The sequence below is a fragment of the Capsicum annuum genome, chromosome 6, assembly GCF_002878395.1.
Source record: "Capsicum annuum cultivar UCD-10X-F1 chromosome 6, UCD10Xv1.1, whole genome shotgun sequence".
Classification (NCBI taxonomy): Eukaryota; Viridiplantae; Streptophyta; class Magnoliopsida; order Solanales; family Solanaceae; genus Capsicum; species Capsicum annuum.
The window spans coordinates 32,980,992-32,993,788 of NC_061116.1; the positions used below are offsets into that span (position 1 = coordinate 32,980,992).

Here is a 12,797-nt window from a genome sequence, read left to right on the forward strand (position 1 = left end):
GCCTTCCAAAAAGACCAACGAAAGAAGAACAAGAAATCAGCCAACACCTCCGCCCGTTAAGGCAGATCCCATGGCCGAGCATGTCTCCCATGTAGAATTTTGAGTCGGGTTCACCACTCTAGCTTATTCTATAGTAGATCAAAATGAACGGTCAATTGTTATTCAGGCCAACCAACTGGACAGTACTACTATGGCCAGGATTTGGGACTCACTCGAATGAATTCTCCCCTATTTTTAAGATCTAAGTCTGAGGAGGATCCATAGGAGTTCCTTGATCAGGTGCAGAAGGTCATAGAGATTATGGGAGTGACTTCCAGTAAGATTGATGAGTTAACTTCCTATCACCTAAAAGATATAGATCATACATTTTTTAAGTAGTAAAAGGTAGACAGGGGCATAGATGCAGTGCCCATAGAATAGGAAGAGTTTGCTATTGCTTTTTTAGATAGATTCAGTCCCTTAGAGTTAAGGGAAGCCAAAATATTAGAGTTCATCAATTTTAATCAAGGAAACATAAGTATGAAAGAGTATTCCCATAAGTTTAGTCAGTTAGCCAGGTATGCTCCCCATGTAGTAGCAGACAATTGGTCCAGAATGAGCAAGTTTGAATCTGGGGTATTAGAGAGTGTGGTCAAGGAGTACAGGACTGCAATGTTAATGAAGGATATGGAGGTATCAAGTCTAATAGTCATGCTCAGCAGATAGGAGAGGTTAAGAATAAAGAGAGAGAGAGGGAAAATAAGAAAGATAGAATTGGTATCTTCAATCTCACTCAGCCCAAGTCAAAAGGTGGTAACCATCCCTAATTTTGCCTGAAATATTAGTTCCAACTCTGTCCTCAGCTAGTGCTCCATTACCTAAGTTTAGAAATGGTAACAAATATAGGATGCCAGGCTCTAAATTTTAGGGTAGTGCCAGCAGTGCTCGAACAAATCCTCTTTGCTAGAAATTTGTAGAAACTATCAGGGTGTCTGCAGAGTTAGTAGTGATGTATTTTTTGGGTGTGGAAAGCTAGGCCATAGAATTTGAGATTGTCCTTAGTCAGGTTCAGGGTTAGTACAACCATCCCCCAGCTCAGTCCGATCGCCTGAATTAGCAAGGTGCCGCTTTCAGTACCATCAGTGGCCAATGCCCAAACAGGCTTTATGTACTTCAGTCTCGACAAGATCAGGAAAGTTCTCCCAAGTTCTCCTGATCTAGTAACTGGTATGTTGTAGATCTTCCATTTTCAAGTTTATGCCTTATTAGATCCAGGAGCTTCTTTGTATTTTGTAACTCCTTACATAGTAGTCAACTTCAAAGTCAGACCAAAAATCTTAAGAGAACCTTTCTCGGTCTCTACCCCAGTAGGCTATTCTATCATAGCCTGGTGAGTATACAGAACTATCCGGTTATGATATCTCAGAAAGTCACTTTGGCAGAATTAGTAAAGTTATAGATGATGAATTCTAACGTCATTCTTAATGTCGATTAGATCTATTCATGCTATACCTCAATTAACTATAGGAGCAGAGGTGTTGATTTTCAATTTCTAAATGAACCTGTCCTTGAATGGAGGGGTAGTACCGTAGTGCTTAACGGTCAGTTGATTTCATACCTTAGAGCAAGAAAAATGATATCCAAGCATTATGTCTATGATCTTGTGTGACTCAAAGACTCTTGTTCGGAGACTCCTAGTCTTGAGTCAGTTCTAGTAGTAAATGTATTCTCAGATGTTTTTTTAAGGATCTTCCTGGAGTTCCTCCTAAAAGGAAAATAGACTTTTGAATAAACCTTCTTCCAGACACTCATCCTATATCTATTCCGCCATACCAAATGGCTCCAGCTAAACTCAGAGAGTTAAAAAATAGTTAAAAGACCTTTTAGACAATGGGTTCATCAGACCCAGTATTTCATTATGGGGCACACCAGTCTTATTCATGGATAAGAAAGAAGGTTCACTCAGAATACCTATAGACTATCATCAATTGAAAAAGTTATAGTCAAGAACAAATACCCACTTCCAAGAATCGATGACTTATTTGAACAACTTCAGGGTGCCAGTTTCTTTTCTAAGATAGACCTCATATCAGGCTATCATCAACTTAGAGTAAGAGAATGTGACATTTTGAAAATAGCTTTCCAAACCCGATATGGTCACTTTGAGTTTCTAGTCATGTCTTTGGTCTTAGAAATGCCCCAGCAGCCTTCATGGACTTAATAAATCACATGTTCAAGATATACTTGGAAATGTTTTTTAATTTCTTCATCGATGACATTCTTGTCTATTCCTGTAGAGAGAATAATCATGCATATCGCCTCAGAATCGTACTTCAGACTCTCAGAGCCCACCAGTTGTTTGCTAAATTCAGTAAGTAAAATCTTTTGCTAAGGTCAGTAGAATTTCTTAGTCATATTATTTTCGATGATAGAACTAGAGTTGATCTTCAAAAGATTGAGGCAGTAAGAAACTATCCAAGACCCATTTTTCCATCATATATTAGGAGTTTCTTGGGTTTAGTTAGCTATTACCAATGGTTTGTTAAAGGTTTTTCAGTAATTTCATCCACCATGTACAGATTGACTCAGAAAAAGTCAAGTTTAAGTGGTCAGATTCTTATGAGAAGAGTTTTCAGGAGTTGAAGACTCCACTTAGTACAACCCTAGTTTTGATGTTACCAGATGGTCAAGATGGGTTTGTTATGTACTGTGATACATCTAAAGTTTGTTTGGGTCATGTCCTAATGCAGAGAGGTAACATCATAGCCTATGCCTCTGGACAACTTAAGACTATGAAAACAATTACACTACCTATAATCTTGAATTAGCAACTGTTGTGTTTGCCTTAAAGATTTGGAGGCATTATTTGTATGGTTTGCATGTTGATGTGTTCATAGAGCACAAAATCTTGCAGTATATGTTCTCTCAGAAAGATTTGAATTTACTTTATAGAAGGTGGTTAGAGTTATTGAAAGATTATGATATGAGTGTTTTGTATCATCCAGGGAAGGCCAATGTAGTGAAAAATGATATAAGTAGGTTGTCTATGGGTAGTGTTGCTCATGATGACACCCTGCCAGTTGAGGGTAATACAATTTTCATCAGGGAACCTGCCACTAGAAAGTGACCCTTATTCCTTCGGGATGTCATTTCAGTGGATCCACATAGCCAGTGTCTATACCCGTGGCCATGTAATCACACCCTTCTAACTGGAGTTATAGGTTAGACCCTAATCAGTTCAGAGAGGGGCATATCAGTTAGATGATTACCTCCCATAGTTTAAGTTTAACTCTTAACATAGAACTTAGTTCCGTTCTACAGAATCAGGACAGTCAAAAACAGTCACCCAGTTATCAATAATTCAATTATCAGTAATCTCAGATATCAGTTACTCTATTATTAGAACTCAGTATTCAACTCTAATATAAATCTCAGACACAGAATATATGTATATACACAGTACTGCATAATCAGTGTTTACAGTTGCTTCAGTTATCCATGCACTCTAATTCAGTTATATTCATATCACTCAGTCAGTTGTTGTTCACACATATAAACCCATGTATTTTAGCCTTACCTTATCTAGCATACTGATCAGATACTCTTTCCTTACGCTATGATGTCTCATATCATAGGTTCAGATGCTCAGGTTCCTGATCGTGCATAGCCAGATTCACTTAGCAACAATAGATTTAGTAGTGAGTCCTCATTCATCGAGGATATTCTTTTATCTCAATATTATAGTAGATTCAGTATTTTATTAGTCGAAGTTAGTTGGGGACTTGTCCCATTAACTACACATTCAGACAGTTCAGTTATAGGCTTTTCAGACTAGACTAGTTCAGACAGTATTTAATTATCAGATGTTATTATCAGTTGCTATATTTATCAGTATTTAGATTATGACCCTTTTGTCACTTCATCCTAACTTCTGTATTATTTCAATATTATTATTAAGTGCACACAGAAGGTACCATTCATGGGTTAGCTTATGGTCCTTTGGAACGTAAGCATCGTGTGGTGTTCGGGGTGCAGACTTAGGGGATTACAAACTTGGTGTCAGAGCCTAAGGTACAATAGATTCCTAGGGATTCTAAAAGCTATGTCAAGTAGATTCTTGTGCTAAGGTGTATTTTTAGGCCACACTTATGTGCAAGAGGCTACGAGACATTTTTAGGAAAGTTTCCCTTGTTTTAGTATTCATGTGATATGAGTAAGTATGAGCTCAAGTTAAACTTTCCTTCTAATTTCTTTCTTTCTTCAGTTTACAAAACATGCCTCTCAAAAATACCACAAAAGAACTAGAAACCAGCTAGCACCTTTACCCATTCAGGTCGATCCCGTGGATGAGCATGTCTCCCATGCAGAATTTAGAGTTGGTTCACCACTCTAGCCCATTCTATAGCAGCTCAGAATGAACAGCCAGCTGCTGTTCCAGCTAAACAAGTGGCCAGTGCCACTGCAGCTAGGATTTGAGACTTCACCCAATGAATACTCCCCTATTTTCAAGATCTAAGTCTGAAGAGGATCCACAAGAGTTTCTCGATCTGGTGCAGCAAGTCACGAATATTACGGGAGTGATATCCAGTGAGAGTGCTGAGTTTTTTACTTATTATCTACAAGATGTAACTCATACATGGTTTAAGCCGTAGAAGGTAGACAGGTGCATAGATCCAAAGCCCATAGAATGGGAAGAGTTTGCTACTGCTTTTCTAGATATATTCTTTCCCTTAGAGTTAAAGGAAGCCAAAGTGTTAGAGTTCATCAATATTATACAAGGAAACATAAGTGTGAATGAGTTTTCCCTTAAGTTTACTAAGTTATCTAGGTATTCTCCCCATGTAGTAGCAGACAATAGGTCTAGAATGAGCAAGATCGTCTCTAGGGTATCATAGAGTATAGTCATAGAGTGTGGTCAAGGAGAGCAGGACCACAATGTTAATTAAGGAGATGGACATATCAAGGATAATGGTCTATTCTCAGCAGATAGAAGAGGATAATAATAAGGAGAGAGAGGGAACATAAAAGAGCTAGAATAGGTAGCTTTAATTTCACTCAGCCTAAGTCAGAAAGCAGTAATTGTTCCTATTTTCACCAAGAATCTTCAGTTCCAACTACTTCCTCAGCCAGTGCTCCAATACCTATGTTTAGAAATAGTAAAAAAGATACGGCATCAGGCTCTAAATCTCAGGGTTGTGTTAATAGTGCTCGAATAAATCCTCTTTGCCAGAAATATAGCAGAAACCATAAGGGTGTCTGTAGAGCTGGCAGTAATGTATTTTTCTAGTGTGGTGATCCACGCCATATAATTAGTGATTATCCTCAATCAGGTTCACAGGGTTAGTATAATCATCCCTTAACCCAGTCCAGTTGCTCGAATCAACAAGGTGTCGCTTCCAGTGCCACCAGTGGACAGCCCAAATAGGCTTTATGCACTTCAGTCATGACAAGATCAGGAAAGTTCTCCTAATGTAGTCACTAGTATGTTATAGATCTTCTATTTAAATTATCATCTAATTCTGTATCTTTTGTAACTCCTTACATAGCAGTCAACTTCAAAGTTAGACCAGAAATCTTAATAGAACTTTCTCAGTCTCTAACCTAGTGGGTTAGTCTATCATAGCTCAGAGGGTTTATAGGAATTATCCGATTATGATATCTCAGAAATTCACTTTAGCAGACTTAATAGAGTTAGAGATGATAGATTTTAATGCCATTCTTGATATGGATTGGCTCTATTCAGGCTATGCCTCAGTTGACTGTAAGAGCAGACTTTTATATTTTCACATTGCAAATGAACTTGTCTTTGAATGGAGAGGTATTACCATAATGCTTGATGGTCAGTTGATTTCATACTTTAGAGTGAGAAAAATAACATCCAAAGGGTATGTCTATCATTTTGCGTGAGTCAAACACTCTAGTTCAAAGAGTCCTAGTCTTGAGTCAGTTCTAGTAGTAAATGAATTCTCTAATGTGTTTCTCAAGGATATTCCTGGACTTCCTCCCAAAAGGAAAATCAACTTCGGAATAGACCTTCTCCCAGACACTCAACCTATATCTATTCTGCTATAATGAATGGCTTCAGCTAAACTCAGAGAGTTAAAAGAATAGTTAAAGGACCTTTTAGACTAGGGTTCCATTAGACCCAGCTTTTCCCCGTGTGGCACACTAGTCTTCTACATGCATAAAAAATATGGTTCACTCAGAATATCTATAGACTACCATCAGTTTAATAAAGTTACAATCAAGAACAAATATCCATGTAATAGAATAGATGACTTGTTTGATCAACTTCAGGATGCCAGTTACTTTTCTAAGATATACCTCAGATAAGGCTATCATCAACTCAGAATCGGAGAATGTGACATTTTGAAAATAGCTTCCCAAACCTGATATGGTTATTTTGAGTTTTTAGTCATGTCCTTTGGTCTCAAAAATGCCCCTGCATCCTTCATGGACTTAATGAATCATGTTTTTAAGCAGTAGTTGGACATGTTCATTATAATCTTCATCAATGACATTCTTGTCTATTCCTATAGCGATAATGATCACGCAGATCACGTCATAATAGTACTTTAAACTCTCAGAGCCCATCAGTTGCTCGCCAAATTTAGTCAGTGTAAATTTTGGCTAAGGCCATTAGCATTCCTTGGTTATATTATTTCTGGTCATAAAAGCTTGCAGTATGTGTTCTCTCAGAAAGATTTGAATTTACGTCAATGAAAGTGGTTAGAGTTGTTGAAAGATGATGATATGAGTGTTTTTCATCTTCCAGGCTAGGCCAATGTAGTGGAAGATTCTCTCAGTAGGTTTTCTATGGGTAGTGTTTCTCATGTTAAGGATGGTAAGAAAAAGTTAGTTCAGGAAGTTCATCATCTTAACCCACTAGGTGTCCACGTAGTCGATTTAGCAAAGGGTAGTATGTGGGTGCAGAATAGTTCAGAACTATTTCTGGTTTCCGAAGTGAAGGAAAAGTAGGATAGAAATCCATGTCTAGTTAAGTTGAAAGAATCAGTCAAAGATCACAAAGTAAAGGATTTCTTCCAAGGGGGAGATGGTGTATTATGTTGCCAGGGTATACTGTGTGTGCCATGTGTTGATGAGTTGAGGCAGTAAATTCTTATAGAAGAACACAGTATGTGTTACTAGATTTATCCAGGGGACACTACGATGTACCATGATTTGCGGGAGATCTATTAGTGGAGTAAAGTGAAGAGGGATAATGCAGAGTTTGTAGCTAAGTGCTCTATGTGTCAGCAGGTTAAGATAGAGCACAAGAAGCCTAGTGGCTCCATGTAAGAGTTTAGTATTTCCATATGGAAATGGGAAGAAGTGAACACAGAATTTATGATAGGGTTTGACTCGCACTCATCATCGGCATAATTCAATTTGGGTTATCATAGACAGGATGGCCAAATCCGCTCATTTCGTCCTAGTCTATACTTCTTATTCAGCCAAGGACTATGCGAAACTCTATATCAGAGAGTCGGCCAGGCTATACAGAGTCTCGGTATCCATCATTTTAGATAGAGGTACCTAGTTTACCTCTCATTTTTTGAAAGATTTCCAAAAGGGTTTTGGTACCCAAGTTCACCTAAGTACAGCATTTCACCTTTAGAAAGAGGGTCAAGCAGATAGAACAATTAAGACTCTAGAAAATATGTTAAGAGTATGTGTTGTTGATTTTAATGGTAGTTGGGATGACCACTTTCCTGTGATTCAATTTGCATGTAATAACAACTATCATTATAGTATTCAGAAGGCTTCGTTTGAGGCTCTTTATGTTAGGAGATGTAGATCTCCAATTGGTTGGTTGGAGGTAGATGAGGCTATAGTGGTTAGGCTTGACATGGTGTTGATACCTTAAATAAAGTTTAGTTGATCAGAGAAAAGCTTAGGGCAACCTAGAGCTAATAGAAATAGTATACAGATGTGAGGAAAAGTGGTCTCAAGTTTGAGATTGGCAATTTTGCGTACTTGAAAATATCTTCCATGGAGGGAGTGAAGAGGTTTACAAGAAAGCGAAGCTCAGTCACTGATATGTCGGTCCTTATAGAATTCTTAGTTGTTTCGAAAAGGTAGCTTACGAGCTTGAGTTTCCTTCAAACTTAGCTTTAGTGCACCCAGTATTCCACGTCTCCTTTCAAAAGAAATACATTAGTGTCCCATCAGTTGTAGTCCCCTTAGAGGACATAGATATTAAGAATGATCTCTCTTTTGAAGAGGTTCCAGTGTAAATTCTTGATCATCAAATTCACAGACAATGGAACAAAAAAGTTCCCTTAGTCGAAGTTCTCTGGCGGAACCAGTAATACTTGGGAAGTAAAAGCAGATATGCAGACCAAGTATCCTCACCTCTTCTTCACAAAATTAGACTCATCTTAAGGTAAAAGTCTTCCTTAGATTTAGTCAGTTCCATATTCAGTTATAGTTACAAATTTGGTATCAGTTACTATTGCATATCATCTTCATCACAGTCATGCATTTATGAATCCGTTCAGCCATATAATTATGTTTCAATATGAAAACTCAGTTTATCGCTAGTTTAAGTCATGTAATCATGCTTCAGTTGTGCATGTTTAGTATGTAAACTCAGTCTATCAGTATTTCTCTGCTTAATCTGTCTAATTCGATGACAAATATTCCTAAGGGGAGATATTGTAATACCCCATATTTTCCTAGCACAATTTAGCTCTCAGTATGCAAGAATTCTAATATGTACTTTAAATAATACATATAATTTTTTAGCTTAAGACCTATCATTCTGTAGGAAATTCAGTTAGCTTTTCAACGATATAAATTTTGCCAAAATATGGTATCCGAGTTAAAAGTTATGGCACTTTTAGTAAAACATAATGTCAAATTGACCAGCATCCCATCGTGGTGAGGGTCAAAATGGTATTCGTTAGTTTCCAGTGAGAGAGCGCAATTCCAGTACATCTCGGTGAAGTCCCAATTCCTAATTAACTTTTCTAGTGTGTCAATGCGATAATGGCGCATCACGCTAGAGTTCCACGTAGCAATTATCACATTCCAGTGAGGCTCTACGATACCTCCGCATTGGTCTAAAGTGCATTTTCTCACTCTTCCTTGGACTACACTATCCGACAAAATCCAGTTGCTCACCATGATGCCACCGCGTTGTGATGAAAGCCAAAATTGGGATTTCAGTGATTGAAATTTAATTTTTTCTAGGGGTAATTTGGTCTTTTTCCCTAGCCCTAATCAGTCTAAACACATGATTTAACCGCTAATAACCTAGTTAAGCCATTATTCTATTCAATTTTCCCCAAAATCAAGAGCATTCTCTCAATTGGAAAAACCCTAACCTCCAAGAATCAAGAGCAATCCTCATGAATTTAACCAAGAAACTTCAAGAACTCATCCTCATAGGGATGTTAGGTGTTCATCCCTAAACCCTTACCACCTATGGAGTCCAACAACCCTATTTAAAAATACAAGTTTTCAGATTTGTGATTTCCAAGCTTGAATTAGATTATATTCATGATTACGATGTTGTTTGGGTTTCGATCCACGATTAATTGCAAATTTCATGAAAATTAAGATAGTATGTGTATGAATTATGTGATCTTCATGTTAAATCTTTTCATTGCTAGTTGAGTATTGTATTCATGATGATTATGTGTTGACCATTATAATGTGCATTAATTATGTTCTCCAAGTGTTTGATAGAATACCTATGTAAATTAAATAGTGAAATCATGACATGTTATCATACATTCCCATTAATGTATAAGTTCATTCCTCTCAAGTGTTTGACAAAATGTCTAAATGAATGTATTGTTCACAATCAATTATTGTTATGCTTTTAAGATCATGCCATGCTTTACTATCAATGCTATCGAGTCCTAGGGGTATTTAATGCCCAAAATCTAGCTGTTTACCTTGAATTACAATATCTACAGAATAGTCTCAGCAATATCACAAATAGTAGTACTCAGCCAATTACAAAACTCAGTACATTTTAGTTCAGTCTAATAATCAGTGTCATTAAGTTTAGAGTAGGATTCAGCACCGAATAAACCCAACGATGAGGGATCACCTTTCAGTAGAGGGTGTGGTCCTTTGTAGCAGTCCATGCATTCTAGAACTACTTAGCCAGCATAGGTTAAGATATCAACCTACCATATGAGGGTTGATAAGGTGTTTACCTTCTAGTTGAGGGTAATATCACTCTCAATAGGGAACTTGCCAAAAGAAGGTGAACTTTAGTCCTTTGGGGTGACATTTCAGTAGATCCACACAGCCAGTGTCTATACCTGTGGCATAGTACTGACACCCTTCCAACTGGGGTACAGGTTTGACCCCAATCAGTTTAGAGAGGGGTATGTCAAATGATTAACTCCTATAGTTTCAGTTTCAGCCTCAACATAGAACTCAGTTCATTTCTACTAAATTAGGACTATTAGAAACAGTCACCTAGCTATCAATGATTTAATTATCAGTAATCTCAACTATTAGTTACTCAATTATTAGAACTCAGTACTTAGTTTCAGTATAAATCTCAAACATAGTGTATATATATAGGCATAGTATTGCATAATCAGTGTTTACAGTAACTTCAGTTATCCATGTACTCTCATTTAGTTATATTCATATCACTCAATCACTTATTGTTCATGCATATGAACCCATGCATTTCAGCCTTACCTTATCTAGTATGCCAGTATATTTGACATACTGATCGCATACTCTTTTCTTGCACTCTAATGTTTCATATCATAGGTTTGATCACTTAGTCTCCTGACAGTGCTTAGCCAAATTCAGTCAGCAACAATAAATTTAGTAGTGAGTCCTCATTCATTAAGGATATTCTTTTATTTCATTATAATAGTAGATTCAGTATTTTAATAGTTAGAGTTAGTTGTGGGCTTATCACATAAACTCCATATTCAGAAAGTTCAGTTAGAGGATTTTCATACTTGACTAGTTCAGACAGTATTCAGTTTTCAGATGTTATTATCAATTTCTATAGTTATCAGTATTCATATTATGAACCTTATGGAACTTCAGCCTAACTTCCACATTATTTCAGTATTATTATTCAGTGCTCACATCAAGTACCAGTCATGGGTTAGCTTATGGTCTTTCGAGGTCGTAAGCACCTTGTGGCCTTCGGGGTGTAAACTCAGGATGTTACATAGAATTATTAGAAGATTGAATATCTCCAAGTTACTAAAGTAAATAATACGAATATAAATATTTACCCGAGTATGATGAGATTGCATGTTATCATAAACTATGAGTTTATTGATATAAAATTCATGTCATAGTAATTATAAGCTTACTAAAGCAAAAATCACATCTCATGATAAACTTGGAGTTTACTAGTACAATTAAGTTCATAAGTTGGCATGAAAGATTGTGACATTGTAGCTCCCTACATTTTTGGGCTACAATTTGAACTATCATCTTAGGTGTATACACCTAAACCAAATGATTTCTATGTAAATATATGTGTGATGATTAATTATATAGTACGAGAACATATTACGAGATGAATTGAGGTCATAAAATCTCTTAAATTTTTTTTGGTTTTATTTAGTATTTTATTGAATAATGGGAAATAAAGAAAACTCTAATAGTTTTTACAATAATGGACTAACCCATCATAAAATCTATAGCCCAAATAAGATATTGAAAATAAACAAAAATTTCCCATTTCGAAAAGGATCCAAATATGTGACTCAGCCTTTTTTGTTCATTACATATACCCTAAAAAATAGGGTTTGTGTTTCCTACAATCAATCTACCATATCTACCATAACCTGAAGAAATATTGTCTTATCCGATGGTGAATCTGACCTTCCTCTTGAAGTTGTTGGGGATTATCAAATCTGTGCCATAGATTTGTTGTGAAACAGCTCGCATTTCAGCTATCAAAAGTAAGTACCTTTTTTCCTTCTCAATACATCTCCTAAATAGTTTCAATTCTTCATTCAAAATTTTCTGATTTCACAACTGTGCTCTTCGGTTATTGGGAATATCAAGTGTTTTTGGTGCTTCATTGATGGGTTTGGACTCCTGAGAGTACATCAACATACAAGTAAGCCTCCATCTTTTATTTTGTTTCTGGTCAATATTCTTTTAGTCTTTTTTTTAAAGAGTGTGCTTCATCTTATAGCTGCTACTGGAAAGGAGATAACAAGATGCTCAAAACCACAATGAGATGAAATGTGTGTATCTCTGCAGGTGTATCATTAGTAGATTTAGTAAAAACCCTCTCTTACACTATGAGTCCCTTTTGTTGGTTGTAGTAGAATAGGATATAAAGCTTTGTACAACTTTAATGATTATAATTTTGATATTTGATTTTTTTCTCAAGTTAAGCTTTAGCTTGGTAAGTCCTATCACCCTCTCAATGGTGGAAACTTTTATGGACATAACATCTTAACACGATTTAGAATTCTTTTGCCTTTACTTTCTAGCTGTATAAAACTTGTAAAAAAGAATTGTTGTTTATCTATTGCCTAGTTTGCAAGGTTATATACCAACTGATTGCCTTCTCTAATTATATGTTTTACTTGTATCTGTTTGTGGATTATTAAACTCCATATTTTTTCTAGATAACCTACTAGATTCCAAGGACATGCCAACTCCCTAGCGACTATCTTTTTCATAAATAATGAATCTGTTTGAAAAACTGCTTTATCATATATTGAATTCCTGCAATGTCTTACTTCTTGTAGCATAGCCATAGTTTCTGCTTCCACATTAGATGTATCTTCCATTTTAGCTTCTTGGCGTAGATTAGATCTCCCGGAGTTTCTCTTAAGTAGAAAGCATATGAACTCACT

At 36.4% G+C, this 12,797-nt stretch overlaps 1 long non-coding RNA gene across 1 annotated transcript; it reads left to right on the forward strand.

Annotated features, from left to right (window-relative positions):
- The first annotated feature begins 11,622 nt into the window (after positions 1–11,622).
- LOC107873458 lies at positions 11,623–12,508 on the forward strand. The gene is made up of 3 exons (XR_001675343.2): positions 11,623–11,885; positions 11,992–12,046; positions 12,125–12,508. It is a non-coding gene; the product is annotated as an uncharacterized LOC107873458 (long non-coding RNA).
- The last annotated feature ends 289 nt before the right edge of the window (positions 12,509–12,797 follow it).